Source organism: Mesocricetus auratus, unplaced genomic scaffold, assembly GCF_017639785.1.
Source record: "Mesocricetus auratus isolate SY011 unplaced genomic scaffold, BCM_Maur_2.0 Super-Scaffold_100011, whole genome shotgun sequence".
Lineage (NCBI taxonomy): Eukaryota > Metazoa > Chordata > Mammalia > Rodentia > Cricetidae > Mesocricetus > Mesocricetus auratus.
In genome coordinates this window covers 5772596-5789019 of record NW_024429195.1, presented here as the reverse complement: position 1 = coordinate 5789019, position 16424 = coordinate 5772596, and the positions used below count along the sequence as shown (strand labels likewise).

The 16424-nt window shown below is 39.9% G+C and overlaps 1 protein-coding gene and 1 long non-coding RNA gene across 4 annotated transcripts in view; one reads left to right on the top strand and one right to left on the bottom strand.

The window, feature by feature from the left end:
* Positions 1–15178, bottom strand: part of LOC110342382 — a 28667-nt gene extending 13489 nt beyond the window's left edge. Inside the window, exon 1 of one of the 2 annotated variants that reach the window (XR_002384434.2) lies at positions 15022–15178. This is a non-coding gene — a long non-coding RNA (uncharacterized LOC110342382). The remainder of the gene's footprint in view (positions 1–15021) is intronic. The other variant, XR_002384435.2, reaches the window with a different exon arrangement.
* Positions 15179–15662: 484 nt separating this feature from the next.
* Positions 15663–16424, top strand: part of Mbnl1 (muscleblind like splicing regulator 1) — a 162868-nt gene continuing 162106 nt past the window's right edge. Inside the window, exon 1 of one of the 2 annotated variants that reach the window (XM_013118996.3) lies at positions 15663–15797. The gene's annotated coding sequence lies outside the window, so the exon portion shown is untranslated. The remainder of the gene's footprint in view (positions 15798–16424) is intronic. The other variant, XM_021231725.2, reaches the window with a different exon arrangement.

Below are 16424 nucleotides of genomic sequence, written 5' to 3'. Positions count from 1 at the left end.
TTTATTTTTTAAATTAAAACAGCTTAAAATTCTGTACATAAGGCAGGCTTTAATATTTTTCTAGTCCTTATTCTTATTACCCAATAGTAAAAGTAAATTTATAAGACATATTATGCTAGAAAACCAAAAAACATCATATTGAATGAAACAAATTAAAACAGCTACCTTAAAGCAATGGGGTGTCTGAATTTTAACCCAGCATGCAGAAGGTGGTAACATGAGGATCAGAAGTTCAAGGCCAGCCAGGGCTACATGACACCCTGTCTCAAAAAGGCTTAAAAGCCAAGGGTAAATTATAATCTCCTTAGCACTTGAATATTTCATATGCAAGTGTGGTCAATACCAAGATGCAAACCTGATACAGTATCTCATAAAGGAAACAAATATACAAATCACTTACCCTTTTAAAATTATCTCCACTACTCAAAAATTTTTGAAATTGTGTCTGAGTTGAGTGTTTTATACTTTTTTTTATTTCAGTCATGCTGTGAGCTTGACAGTAATAGTTCTCTTCATATATGTTCAACATGTACATAACTATCATTCTTAGAGCATAAATAATTTTGATTTCTAGTTATCTTCCATAAAGTTTCAAAAAAAAGCATTTAAGTGAAATTCCTTCAACAAACAGTAAACTAAAACTAGGATTTTTCAGGGCGAAGTAACATGTGCAAACAACCAAATTGCTCTAAACCAGTGGTTCTCAACCTGCGGGTTGTGACACCCTTGGGGTCACGTATGCCTACCAGATATCTCCCCCCCCCCCCGCGCCCCCACCGCTTATGAGATATTTAAATTACTTTTCCTAACAGTAGCAAGATTACAGTTATAAAGTGGCAGCAAGACAATTTCATGATTAAGAATTGCCATAATATGAGGAACGGTATGGAAGATGACTCCTATTTAGTAACCCCCACACACACACACACACTCCATTTTCTTCCCTCCGTTGTCAAGGACCATTTGGTCACGGCTGTCTGTTCACTAGAGATTTCTGCCTCACACACATTCCTCACGGAAAGTGCTAATCGGACTTAGTCAAATGCCCATGGCTACCATTTTGACGTCTCAGAGGAGTGCCCTAGAAGCAGAGTCCCCATCTAAGAGGCGAAGAACGACTGGACAACAGCCAAGCAATGCAGACGGAAGAGACACCTTGATGGTGGAATGGAAACAAGGGTTAGTCCTCGAGGTTCCGGGTGACATGGATCCTTTGGTTTATGTTGTGGCTTTTTATTTGTATGCGTTGGTAGTGCTGGGGAGAATCTGCACTTACTTACCTTTTAGTTGATACTCTCAAACATAAAAGCACCAGAAAAAAAATTTGAGAAGAAACTTGCTCAAACACCCATACTTCAGTTTTAACAGCTTTTCATATTTTATCAAATTTGTCACTAGCAATCTGTGCTCTTTTCTGTTGATAAATGCAAATCTTGTGCATGAGACTTGTATCTTACAGATGTGTGTGTGTGTGTGTGAGTGCGTGTGTGCACACTTAGTGGTTACATACATTTGTATGTGTTAATGACATAAAAGCTAAGGAAGCAGAATCTAACTAGGGCAAGCTTTCTGCATTTCGGAATACTCACATTTTACAGTTAGCCAAACACAGCATAGCTACCACTCTGAAAGAGTCTGAAAAGGTAGTGAACACCCAATACCTTGGAAAAATCGAAATACGCATGCCGCTTGGTCTAGAGCCCAGGGAAGGAAACACAGATTAAACAGGAAGCAGTGTGAGAGCACAGCTGTCCAGGAGTATCTCGAAGATGGAAGGAGCAGGTGGCAAGGAGTGGGACCCGAGTACTGCTCTGGTCAAAAACAAGTTAGATACTGAGGGCCACAGTCACGAAGCCACAGAGAAGTCTCCTGCGCCCACACCTCGTATCACTTTGAGCACTGCATGACAGAAAATAATAATAACCCATGGTGAGACCTTGATTTCAGCAGTCTAAGACCTGACCAGAGAACCTAGTTATATGTGTGTGAGATTCCCAATCTATTGATGAACTAGTTTTGTTTGCAAAGTTTGTGGTAATTTGACAACTGTAGAAGCTAAACATATAATGAAACTCTGTGTGTGTGTGTGTGTGTGTGTGTGTGTAGTTATGAAGTTAAATACCAGAAAATCATAGGACTCTTTTTTAAAAATCATCTTACCATCGTCATGATGACTAACAAAATTAACAAAGAGAGATCACTAAGTTCAATATATGAGTTATTTGAAGGGCTGGGAATGCTGGCTGTTGTGTGTTGTGTACTGTGCTCATCGAGTTGGCATGAGCCCATGAGGCCCGCTAACACAGTGCACCCTTACAGCTATTGGGAATCAAATCTGAACAAAGATTTGAGTCATGTCTCTATAAAGCCTAAAGACTGTCTGTAATTCTGAAATTAATCAGTTTCAGAGTTATAATCAAATGACTGTTGAGACCAAATTGCTTAGGACGTGTTGAATCCTGTCCGAATTATCTTCTTTTCTTTGGAGAGTCCGTGCAATTTTGAATAAATTCAGTGAGTCATCAGTCTAAAAGTAAGCGTGTGGCATTGACATTACTGAATGAATGCCTCTCCCAAAGGTACTTTTACTCAGCCAGTCTCTTTAATAATAACTTTCTTCGGTTCCTCCTTGCAATTCAAAGTTGTTGGTTTTTTTTTTTAACTGAATTGGAAAAAGATTTAGATACCTAATGAAAAGACCAATATGTCTTCATTCTGATAATGATTTCACAGGTGTTTGGCTCGTTATTTTTGGAACTTTGTTTAAAAATTAGGAAGAAGCTGGTTGTTTTCTAAATTTTTTTTAGTTAATTCTAATCAAGTTGCTTTTCAACTGTGTTCTTTTGGTCATCTTCAAGGTAAATCTCACTGGGTACTTCTTAAATTGCAGCCATGTGGGCCCTGGAACTGAGTCCCCAAAGTAATGCCCTTCCTTCATGATCTTCTTTAGACAGTATCTCCTTTGAAAAGCTCGCCGCGGTTTTGTGGAAAGAAGTCACTTGTGTATCTCACTTGTATTCGTCCTCAATTCCTGAAATCACACAGTTGCTGATTTCCAGGCTTGACTCTTGCAAGCTGTGGCCCATTCTAGGTTAGGGCAGCTATTTTGTGTGTGTTTGTTAACAACAGAAGCTATGGCGATTGAAATTGTTTGGAGCATAGAGCAATCAACATAATCACTCAGGCTTGACGTGTTAAAATATTCATATCAGTTGCTCTAAATTTGTGAGTCATACCTTTTGTAAAAGTTTTTCAAATCCTAAAATCATATCCAAATCATGATATAGCCTGAGTGTGTGTGTGTGTGTGTGTGTGTGTGTGTGTGTGTGTGTGTGTGTACAGTGGCCCTGGCTTGCTGTGGCTGCCACCAAGAGCTACTGAATGACCCTCTGGACATAAGTGTGCTATTCTCTAATACTTCCCTGTAGGGACTACTTTCCTTGATCTTATCCCCACTTTGCAACACACACTCCTTCATTGTGTAGCTTGTGAGCTAATGCACACATGTTGGTTTTTTGTTTGTTTGTTTTAATATAGAAGTAACCCCTTTTTCGTTGTTGGCCATCTGAAGCCAAGATGGATCACTGAAGGCCTACTGGAACCGAACCAAGGAAATCGGGCCAGGGCTCTCCCTCTTGCCACGTCTGCTCTAGCATCCACGGTTGGATATGTAAATATGGGCTGAATATGCCCTGTCAGTGTTTATGTTGGTACACAAAGGACAGAGGCTTCATTAATTGGGCTAAGCGACCTTGAATGGATTATTCAAGACCATCTACCCAGTGAAACTAATCATGCTAGTCTTCATTCGTAAAACAAACAAATGATTTTTTATTAGTCCTCAATAATTATTTTATTTTACTATTTAGTCAAATAATAAATTATATATTTTATTTTATTTTTATTCAAAAATAAAAATAAAGAATGAAAAAAGTAGAAATAAACACATCCTCATCCAGGTGGCAGAACATATATACACATATATAAACATACTATAATTTTGTATACATTATACCATGTGTTCTATAAAGGAATACATACTACCGTTTAAATATTTAAAATGTGGGTACGTGCTGTTTGGCACTTGGAATTAATATCAGACTCATGCATGTGACAGGAAGGTGCTCTACCTGTGCCATAACCTTACCCAATGAAAAGAGTTTTGAAATGTCATCAAACTTATAGGGTCCCTGTCATTATGCATTACCAGATCCATTCTATAAATAATAAAAAATAGAAAGGCTGTTCATAAGATCCTGATGTAATTTAATATAGGGAGTATTAAATTCTCAAATTTAAATTTGTAATCTAGGTGATAGGTAGGTATATGATAGGTTAGATAGGTAGGTAGGTAGGTAGGCAGGCAGGCAGGCAGGCAGACAGACAGATGATAGATAGGCAGACAAATACAGATAAAGATGTGTAAACAGAGGTGGAGTTTTTCTTTTGTCCCAACTTCCCAGTCTCAAATAAACACAAAAAAGCTTATATTAATTACAAAATACTTAGCCAATAGCTCAAGCGCATTACAAACTAGCTACATTTAAATGTTACTTTAAATTAACCCATGTCTACTGATCTGTGCATTTCTGCGTAGCTAGTGGCGTTACCTCATTTTCTATAGGTCCTGCCTGACTCATCTCTCTCTGACTCCACCCTTCTTCCTCTGAATATTCAGTTTTGCTTTCCAGCCCAGCATATTCTGCCCCGCTGTAGGTCAAATCGGCTTTATTATTGACCAATGAGAGTAATACATATTCGTAGCATACAGAACGGCTATCCCACAGCAAAGATGAGACAGACAGATATGGATAAAGATGAGTGTGGAAGACTGTATATCAAAATACAGTAATTATCCCCAAATGATTGAGATAAGCAATACGTTTAGTATTCACACTTTGTTTTTATTTTCCAAACTTTTATAATAATCACATTCTATACCTCCCACCATGATAATAGATAGACATAAATAAGCACACATGTTTATATATGTATGCTGTTGGTGTACACATTAATGTATGCATTCTTTAATAACAAGTATTTCCCTGGGGCACAATACATTATCCTGACAGTTAAAAAATTTTTTAAAAACTCTGCAAGCTACTGAGTTAGTTGAGTGCCAAATGATAGATTAGTTTCTCTAGCATGTGCCTTGGATTAGAGCTTTGATAATTTTGTGAATTTAAGTCACCATACAACAGAAGTGACCTTTGAAGCCTTTTAAAAACAGGGTGGCTGCTGGCAATTGACTTTTGGGAAGAAAGGAATGCATTAAGTTTCAGTTTCTCCATGTTTTACAACAAAATAGTACATTGTAAAGCTCCTCAATATGTCAGAATGACTGTCCAAAGGCTGTCTGTAGTGGCCAGATGGCTGGCTATATTCACCATCTACTGTCAGAACTGGTCTTCAAATGTCCAAAATAGTTAATCCTATTGAGAAAGGCAGCTGCTTTCAGTAAACATGGACCGACTTCCCCACATAGAAATACTACATCTTTCCAGAGTCTGCTACTGTGAATCTCCCCCATTTCCAAGTGCAAATTTCTCCACGGCTCCAAATAAACAGAAAAGAGAAGAAAAAGAAGAAGGAAAAAAAAAAAGCAAATGCTTGCAGCTAATGTATCATGCTTTGAGAACTTCCAACACTAATGGCACCGCGGTTTCCTGGAACTCTGGTTATGAAAGCAGCCCAACATTTCACAGTGGCTCTGGCTTGCTGTGGCTGCCACCAAGGGCTATTGCATAATCCTCTGGGTGTCAGTGAGATATTTGCTAACACTTCACTCTAGGGGCTGTTTTTCTTCATCTGGTCCCCATTTCGCCACACATAACCCTGTGCTGTGCAGATTATGTGCTACGCATATATATGGAATTTTGTGTTTTAATATAGAAATAACAAACACATCTTCATCCAGTTGGCAGAAAGAAAGCATTAAGCTTACTATATAAAAGTCTGTTGGTTTATTTGAAATGCTTTTATGGAAAAAAGTGTTTCTTAGCATACAGATTTGATTTCTTTTTTAAGTATAATTCATTTTCTAAGAGTTAGAATTTATATGGCCATTTGATTAAAGTTTAACAAATTCTCAGGAATTAAAATTATTATATTCTTAAATAATTTTAAATTTACAAAAAAATGAAAAAGATGTGTCAATCAGAAAAATCTAATTGAAGCTATTTAGGCTTATCAAATTAAAACTGGAAAAACTATTTTAAAGCATGATATTCATATTACATATCCAATAAGGTTAGAAAGGGTTATTTGTATTTTTTCATTTAATAGTTCAATTAAGCAAATGTAGTTTTTGAGACCCTACAATAACGAGGAAGTGGGGTGGGTCAGGAGCCTTTGCATTATTTATGCCATCTTTGAATGTATAAGCAATACATTCTTTACCATATTGTTTTCCTATGCATTTATCTTTTAGTGAATCACAAGAAAACATTTCACTGTCTTGCTCAGTCCATATTTGACTCCATTTATTATCTTTTTTACTCTACCTGATGATCTTGACGTAGAAATAAGAAAACCATTGTCACTACCTGCCATGGGGATGTCCCTAGTCATGACATGAATGAAAGGAAACACTGAGATGACCCTACTCAGCATGAGATTACCCAGCTGCCGTGGACATCAGTGGCATGGTAGGAAAAGCATACCAGAGATATACATGATGTGAGATGAGTTCTCTGGATGCCCTACTCTAAAGGCATTTTTGTCCTTAGAGAACCTTACGGTGTGTGAGGGGAGTCTAGGGAACAGTGTCATTGCCAACCTGAGTGGGAAACCCAAACCTTTAAGGATGCTGTAGCTGCTAGGTACCTTTCATTAAAACGTAATTTCATCAGCATCTTTTCTCTGCTTACTCCCTTTTACCCTGTAGGAATCACAGTACAGGGTGACGCTGCCTGATGCCACCGAGCATTTGAAATGGGGCGAGGCTAGCGACCGAAAATTGAATTTTCCATTGGATTCACTTTTAAGTAATTTAAATTTACATTTAAAGTGGAAACAGCATGATTTTGTGTATCTTATTGAAACAATTATGTTTTTTATATTATTAGGTTAGCTAAAATACTTTGCCAATATTCCTGTCACCTGTTTATTTAAAATTCATTTTCACCTCTCCCTCTTTCTCTTCCTGGTTCTCTTACCACTGTGGTTCCTTAGAGTTTCCTAAAAGGAGGATGTGGACGTCTAAGACCATATCTTCTCTGTTGGCTTGGATCGTACGATCGCTTCTGAAAGCAGGCAGAGTGCTGGGCAAAGAGAAAGGATTTCATTTATTTACAGATAGTGACCTCGTGTTTGCAGCGGGGCTAACGAGTCCGAGAAGCCAATGCCTCGTACCTCACCTGGACAGGAGGCAAGCAAGGACTTGCTTCTCTGAGGAATATCTTACAGATTCCCTGCAAGAGACAAACAGTGACGGGCATGGAAAGGCGACGACAAAAGACCCAACCGCCCATGTCGCGAGTTCTCTGCTTTCATCTCCTCGTGTTTCCTTGTGGTGTGGAATGAAACCAGAGCATGGGTGCTAAGCATGGATGCCATCCTGAGCTCTGCTTTTCTTCTTCACTCTATTCTGTCGTTGTCCCGAGGGTGTTTATCAAGCTCTTTCTAACCATGCCACACATCGCGTACTCTGGCTCGATCTGCAACACTTCTTTGCTGACGACGCTCTTACCAGTCTATGAGTTGATGCCCCCTGAGTAGCACGCCTTACGGAGCCCTGTGAATGCGACCCTCTTTCTCTGACGGCCATACCTTTCCAACTTGCTTCTCCCTTCCAAATGCCCACAGAGTCCTACTCATTCTCTGGGTCTCAGTTAAGCGGCCGTTTTCCCCTTGCTTAGCACACCTCCCTAAACTTGCACCGTTATGTTCCCTCTGATGCTGTGCAACTTCGAATGTGTTAAAAACTGAAATTTGATTACATGTCAGGGTGAATACACTATACATCCTGAATGAGGTCTCCTTGAGTAGCGCATTTAAAAATAACAATTTCAGGTGTTCGAGGAGAAACTTAGAGGTGTTGACATGAGGAGTCCATGAAACTTGACAGAGCACCTGGCAGGTTGCCTGGCTAGGAAGCCAGTCTCGCCACAGCCATGAACATTAAAGGAGGGCCACGCTGTGGGAACCTAGACAGAGCTATAGCTAAGAAATTGGGGGCAAATCGGGACTAGAAGCTGTGTTGTTGCTTTTGAATACACTCCTTAGCAGGAATATGAAGACACAGGCACTCAAAATTTTCCTACACCCAACACTATTGTTTCTATGGGCCAAAGTTAGTCAGAAGGGAAGGGTCAAGGCAGCCTGGTAAGGTATGTAGAGGTCAGCATCTGGACCAAAGAGCAGGATTGCAAAAGACACAAAGTCTGTCAATGGATTTCCTCCCATTGCTTTTTGCTTTTGTAAGTCTTTACAAATTGCAGATGAAAAATATTCAGCAGCTGAAAGACGCTTTGAAAATCCTCAACATTACTGCAATCAGATTTGATTTTTAAATCTTTGCAGTGTTCAAAAAACAAACTGTCTGTGTAGAATAAATATTTGTTCAATTCTAAGTCTCAAATTAGGTTTAGGAATTACTAGCGTCATACTTATCAGCTAACGTAGTCTTCTTGGCTCTGTCTTTGATAGTTCATTGACTAGAAGTCTCCTTCACAATTTATAAATAAGAAAACATGACGTCAGAGATACTTGACAACATCAGGACATGCCTTCCTCTTCGAGTCTTTCATTTAATTCAAACAAAACTAGAAAATACATGGATGCTAAAATATTAAAATCTTTCTTGAACAAGTTAAAAAAATCAGTAAAGGAGACACACATCCCTCACCACTGAGCCCTGAAGATAGCAACCGCAGCGGTGCCACATCTGCGGTTTTTGAGTCCCATGAAAATGAGCTCGGGAAGGAACAAGTGGCTAAAACCATGAGTGTCCTTTATTTCATTGAAATCTCCTTCCAAGGAAATATGCACAGCCACATGATAAATTTTTGTATGTGTATGGTGTGTGCATTTGTATTTGTGTTCCTGTGTGTGTGTGTGTGCACGTGCAGTTGCACATGCTTGTGTGAGCAAAGCATATTTGTAAAATCCCAAAGTTGAGGCAGAGTGTTTCTTGATAACACCTCACCTTATACTGTGAGGCAGAGTCTCTCTGAACCTAGAACTCATCTTTTGGGCAGATCTGGCCTTCCAGTTGCTTAGGGATGTCCCCTCTCCATCTTTGACAAGCTAGATAATCCAGCAGATCCCGCATCAACTCTGCTTTTATGTGGGTTCTGATAATCCAAACTCCTGTCCTCACACATGTGGGACAAGTTCATTAACCTCTGAGGCAACACTTTAGTCCCTTAATACTTTATCTGAAATGTGGAGGAACATTTGCTTGTACGTAACGGTAAATGTGGGATTAGGGCCTAGTCTACACTCTCAATCAATTTATATCTCATGCATACCTTATACACAAATCCTGAAGACAATATCAAGCAACATTTTGATTCTGATCGACTATATGAAGTCAGGAGTAGAATTTTCCATACATAAGCCATATCAGAACTCAAATGAGTTTCTGTTTTATGTATTCCAGATGTTAGGTTTTCTTATTAGAGTTCTCGACCTTCAAAGAAGAAAAGAGAGGTAGGGAGGAGGAGGAGGGGGAGCCGTGGGAGATGCATTTGCAGTCGCGAATATGGATTAAAGCAAGGGAAAGCAAGGAATCCGTGTTCCTCTTCCAAACTACATGACTTTTAAAAGTTCTTAGGAAAATTATTTCAGGTACTATTGATCAAAATAATTAGATTACTGTCTTCTAATTGCTATTATATTAGCACTATAGTGTAAATACAAATGACAATTGTTATTTTATTGCTTTTCTTTGTCAAAATGCCCCTTTAAATGAAAACTGTGCCAAACTTTAGTCTATAATAAGATATGGAACTTATTATCATTAATTATTTAACACATACACAGTAAGATGTAATGTCCATGAATGTTATAAAATGTCTGGCACACAGAGGTGTGTGTGTCTATGATCACGTGTCACACACATGGTTTTCAAGAATATATTTCTTGGTATGTAGAAGAAATTAAAAGATTTTTGTGTTTACTTTCATTATTTTAAGTCATGATTGTGTGTGTGACTGCTTGTGGATATGGGCCCTTGAGTACAGGAGTGTCCAGAGACTAGAGGTGCCAGATCTGGCTGGAGTTTGCACTTGCAGGTGATTGCCCAACACGGGTCCTGGGAATGAAATACAGGTCTTCTGCGGGAGCAGTACAGGCTCTTTACCACAAGCCACCACTCTAATTCCCAAGGTAAGTTTTTATTGATCAGCCAAATGTATTCCAAATGATATCCATTACTCAGCTAGTGATAAGTTACACGGGAGCTTAACTGTGGTTGTCCAAAATCCTATTTTACTAAAAGAAGCCATGGCTATTTAGGGAAGCAAATGATTTTAGGTCTGGGTTGAACGTATACACAGTGAGTCTAAGTATCCAAAAGGAAGGAATGTTATCAAGGAATATGGAGGTCACCTCATGACGTTCTGGCAGCGATGTGGAAGGCCCTAAAACAGATGCAGGGATGATTGCAGCCGCTCCCAAAAGGTATGAGTGCAGCACACTAACATGGAATGAGCTCTTAACCCTTCAAGTGAGCAAGAATAAGACAGTCAGCCAACACAAAAACCAGTGAAATCCATGAATGAGCCACTTATGAAATGGCAGCAACAGCCATAAAGAGGACTGAAACATTGAAATATCTTCTATTTTAACTAGGAATGCAAGATAAAATTTATTAAGCATCATTCCTTTACCCAATAGTGACAAATTTGTAATGTCTGTTTGTATCTAATATTAACAACAGCGAGGAAGATCAAAAAAATGATAGCAATTTATACATTGAAGCCTTTTGTCAGTAGGTGGCTTAACAGGGATGACTAACATTTAAGGTACATGTGGCCAGATAATCCTACTTCCTGTATCTTACTGGGAGAAAGAATTGTGGAATTTGGTAGGGAGGCCTTCATGATGCTGTTCCTGTCACACTATTTTGAATGGTAAAATTCAGTTAGTGAAGGAAATCCACATATAAAGTATGTCTTATTGCGATTGGAGAGAATACTCAGTTGGCAAAGTGCTTGTCCCGAGAGCTTCAGGACCCAAAGTCAAGTCTCAGTATGTAGAGGTAGGATCCAAAGGAAAGGGATACCAGCCAGTAATCCCAGCACTGGGGAGGAGGCAGGTTCCCTGGAGTTTCCTGGGATCCAGTCTAGCTTAATCAGTTAGCTTTAGGTTCAGAGAGAGACCCTGACTCAAAAAAGAATAAGTCAAAGAGATACTGAGTAAGGCATATATTGTTAACCAGTAGCCTCCATTTAAGCATGTCTGTACAAAGATGTCCATACATGAATATATATGCACACACACACACACACACACACACACACAAAATCTCGGAAATATCTTGAAAACATGCAGTGATGTTTCATGGAACTTTAAATAGACTCACAGAACAATTTAATTTTGTGTACGTTATAAGTATACAGGTGTAATTTCATAGGAAACAGATATGAAGGATCAAATATATACACAAGATTAGATAGGGTGTGTTTGGGGCGGTATGGCCATAAACCAAATACATACATAGTGCTTCCACCCTGGGTAGAAAAAACACTGTTGGGGAGAATTCTAATGGACTTTGTTCCTGTCTTCATGTTAGACTATGCTCATGAAGAAAGTAATTTATGTTTTGTAATCTTACAATAACATTCTCGTTGGACACTTCAGGCCCCCTTACAGATGAGAAAATGACACAGGAGCAAGAGTAGCCTTGCCATAATTAAAGGAGAGTAGAGGCTGATCTATGACTTTTTCCCTCCAGATCACAGGGAAACATGTTCTTGGACTCCACACTACCAAAACATGTGTTTTGGAAGGAAAGATTTAACATCTGTTAGTCTTTGTTAAGGGAACTTGCCAAGTACAATGTGTGTTGAAGAGACAATGGGGCGAGGGGGCCCACCAGAGTGAACTCCAAGAAAGAGCAGAATCTGGTGGGTACACAGCTGGAAGCTCCTACGAGAAAATCAGAGAGGCTATTCTCAGTCAGAGGAGGCTTAAGGGGAGTCCAGAACTGAAGCTCGGAGAGTGTGTCCTGGGAGAGGAAGTGGTCAGTAGAGGGCATGTGCTGAAAACAGATGGCACAAGAGGACTTCGGTGTCATTGCAGTTTGATAACAGGGAGCTCATTTCCTGCCCAGCAAGAAGGCTTGGCGAATAAGGGGAAGCAGGGATCCAAATGCAGAAGGAAAAATTACGACACGAGGCAGACACAGTAGCGTGCCACTCCCTCCAAACACTAACCATGGCATTGTCGTACGATATACGCTCTTGACGGTGCGTACCCAAAAGAAATGCATGCAGATACTTAACACAGCATTGGTTATAGCAGCAGCAGCACCTATAAGAGCCTGAGGAAGAAACAACTCAACTGTCCTCTGATGACGAATAAAATGTGCCATTTACATTACAACAGGACAGTGTGCAGCCTTGAAAACAGACGCTAGAAACTATGAAGCTAAATGAAATAAACCAGGCCTGGGGGACAAAGGCCATGCGAGTCCATTGACCTGTGCTACTCAGACGGGTCAAATCCTGGATGTAGATGGTGGCTGCTGGGGAGTGTGGGGAGGGAGCAAGGGCAGGTTGTTGAGTGAGCACTAAGTTTCAGAAAGTTCTGAAGGCTGATGGTGCCAACATTCCACAGTGCGGATGTACTTGATGACTGCAAACTATACACACAAAATGGCGAAATTGGTTAAATACGTGGTACATTTTGACACAAATACAGAATAAATATATGATGACTCAAAGAGAATTGTGGTTGGCCATTACCTCAAAAATTTCACACGAAGAAAAAGAGAACAATAGGTTGGATTAGGTCAGTCAGCAGAAGTTGTGAAGCTGTCAGAACCTCAAGTATAGATACCAAAAAGAAGTTCTTATTGGAGAAGCAAGTTATTCCTCTCAAATAAACGGGACACCGGTGCTGATGAAAAGGGACACGATCGCGGTGGTCCTACCCATTTATCTTCAGGGGATTTCAAGATTTCCTTGGAACAGAGATCTGAGAGCAGCTGGTACCAAACCCTACTCACGCCAATGCTTTCGGTGCTGTTACCTTAAACCTTAACTTCACCTCCACGGGAGGTTTATCTTCCTCTTGAACTGCCAAGAATGTTCACCTTTTCCCTTTGAGGGAGTACTTCATGCCTTCTCTTTGGTGTGGGTAGAGCTCCACCTTTCTCGAATTCTGGGGTCACGATTAATAAAATAGGGTCACTTGAGTGTAAGCCCTAAGACAATGTGACGTGGGCACTGAGAATGCAGATAGGGTAATAACTGGCCGTGGGTGGGTAGTGCCCACGTGAGGATCCACTGGGCACTCAGATGAGTCGTGGTCAACTTAGTAAGAGGCTGTCTGGATGAGATGCTACCAAGCTACAGAACTCTGGCAATTTACAATGACAAATCATTTCTGTGATTTTCCGTATTAATGTTTTCAGAACGTGGTTGGACATATGCAACTGAAATATTAGATAGGGAAGCCACAGATGAGGGCGTACTAGTGTACCCCATGTGCTGAGGAGGTAAGACTGGACCTTTATGGCTTTCTGATCCTACTGTTATACTCACAAAATCACCACCAAAAATATCACCTAAGCATAACTGAATCACAGCAGTGGCATTTCCTAAATGGACTATTCTGGCAGGATTTCTCAAATAAAATTGTAGATGATGACACTTAGGTTGTTACTGTTTGTAGTTCTTTTGTTTTGGTTTTCTTTTTGTGGTGTTTCACTGTAGGCAACTTTCTTAGCTTTGTTTACTTAATTTGACTTCTTGCCAATTCACATTAAATATATAAGTAAAAATTAAAAATGTTTCCATTTTTAGTAATTCCCTAATGCGTGGGTCTTTTGACCGCACAGCTAAATAGAAAGCTTAGCGTGTAGGGTTGAGACCTCTTGGGATTTTCCCCAATCCATGTTAGCATATCTATTGTTGTCTTAGTTCAGCTCATGCTCTGGCAGTCATGTTGGTGAAACTTTATGGGAGGAGCTTCTGACATTCCCAAGAGACACAACCTCACAGCAAACTCCCTGATCCACTGATTCTTATGTCTTTCTGTCCTCTTCCTCAAGGGTCTCTGGGCCATACTTGCAGGGTTATACTGTAGATGTATCTATTGCAACCCTATGCAAAGTACTTCAGGCAACTAAAGAATGCTGACAGCTAGGGAAAGAGTCTTCTCCAGGGAGGAACACATCAATTGGTTATCTAATACCAAAGGATAAGCCCTGAGGTCATACAAGTAATATAATGCAGGTAATGTCTAAGCATATGTGAGTACACACACACACACACGCACGCACACACACACACACACACACACGCACGCACACAGACATAACAACTGACCAAAAAGAGACTATGAACTTGATAAATAGTGAGGAGGGGATATGGGAGGGGTTAGAGGGAAGAAACAGAAAGGGGAAATGATGTAGTTATATTAACCTACAAAGAAAAGAAGCTATTTTTAAAATTGGGAAAAATAAAAGCTTAGTGTGATACCCTCAGCATGATGGTTTCCCAAGTCCAGAAAGCAGTTCTTGCAGTGTGTGAAGCTTTGCATAATTCCTGTGGTATTCTCGCAATCCACCCCCTTCCCTTCCCCAATAAGCAAGTGAAGGGAGGAGGAAGCACTACCAGTTGGCCACCCATTGGCTTTTCGGATCTGTCGACTGGACCTGAGAGAAACGCGCATCCATGTATGCGTATGTGGGATACGCACAACTATCTGCCTAGAGACTTTAACTGAATCTGTCTATAGTTCCCGCTTTGATTAGCTCTTCCTAATATTTGCAACCATATGTCTTTTTTCCCCAGCCGTCTTCCCTCGGATAGTTCCATGTACTCTACTAACTGGTAGGAAACTTACCCACCTTCCTGTTCAGCGCCGAAAGGCCTGCGCCTGTTTCTCACTCCCGTGGCTGGAGTTGCGAGAGGCCGTGGATAAGTGGCAGTTTCATTTTTGCAGACTGCCTTATCTACGTGCAGCAGACCACGGCCATGAGAAAGGAAGTGTAAGGCTTACAGGTAAAGAACCACTACCCAGTTCTGGGAAAACGTGCTAGCTGTCTATGCACTATCTCTCTCCCCCCATTCCTCTCCCGCCCGCCCTCCCCAGCCCTCTCTTTCTCCAGTAGTCGAACTGAGTACCTGGGTCACACGCCAGTTAAATTAATTAGATCTATGGAAACAAGTTTATGTGCCAGGTGTGAGTTCTACCTGCATAGAACATTTTTTTTCTGGTCTGGTTTTCCTGTAAGTACCATTCAACCATGAGGAGTTATTTCCTTATACAAGTGGTCACTACTTGACAGAGTGGAGGTGCCAATAACTGGACCTCTCTAAGTTTGTTTAAGTACATATATGCACACGTTAACTATATGTGAATAAATGCTCAAGTTACGCTTCACTTTCCATGACTGTAAGGGCCTCATGTGTAGTTTCTCTTCTTTGCAGAGCTGATACGGCATACTGACTGGCATTTTGCAACTTCCTCTTTTTTTCTGCACGATCCTCTCCCAGAGCAAAAACTTGATACTTTTGCCACTTGTGAAGAGAATCTGGCAGAAGACAGAGCTCTGTGAGGTGCTGCTCGTCAAACACAGATGGGGTGGACTGACCAGCAGCTACAAACAAGACCCAGAGGTAAGGAGAACACGTCTTTTGCTACTTTTTATTTTATTATTTGGATTTCTGTTTCTATGCCAATGATACAATGATATGAATGCTGACCAGGTTGCAAAACTAGTCTGTGTAAGTCTGGGACTCATCTCATTAAAAGTTTCTAAATGAAGAATGTTTAATTTACCAAGTTTTAACCTCACATATTATGCTTTTACTATGCTGTAAAAAAAATTAAAGTTCTCTTTGATCTGAAAGTTATTTTAGCTGCAAAATAAAAAAGCTATCTTTGTTATTTATAGGTAACAGCCCACACAGTTAACTGCCGGATAAACTTTTGGATTCATAATAATGTTGAATGCTTACTCTTCCCGCCAGCAGTTGATTCCTAGCATTCATGAAGCCTCTCATAGTCCCTTATTCTTTTCATTTATTGAATATTTTTCTTAAAAATTATATTTCTTTTTACCCACTATAAAAATGATGTTATTTAACATGTAGTATTTGGGAATTTATTTCATATTACCTTATGATGACGCTTAAATTTTGAAACAATGATTTGAAATCTAAACAGGTAAATCTGACTCTTCCTAAGAAGAGCAGCTTGCATTTGTAGTAGGCAATAGATTTTTAAAAAGCTAAAACAAAGAT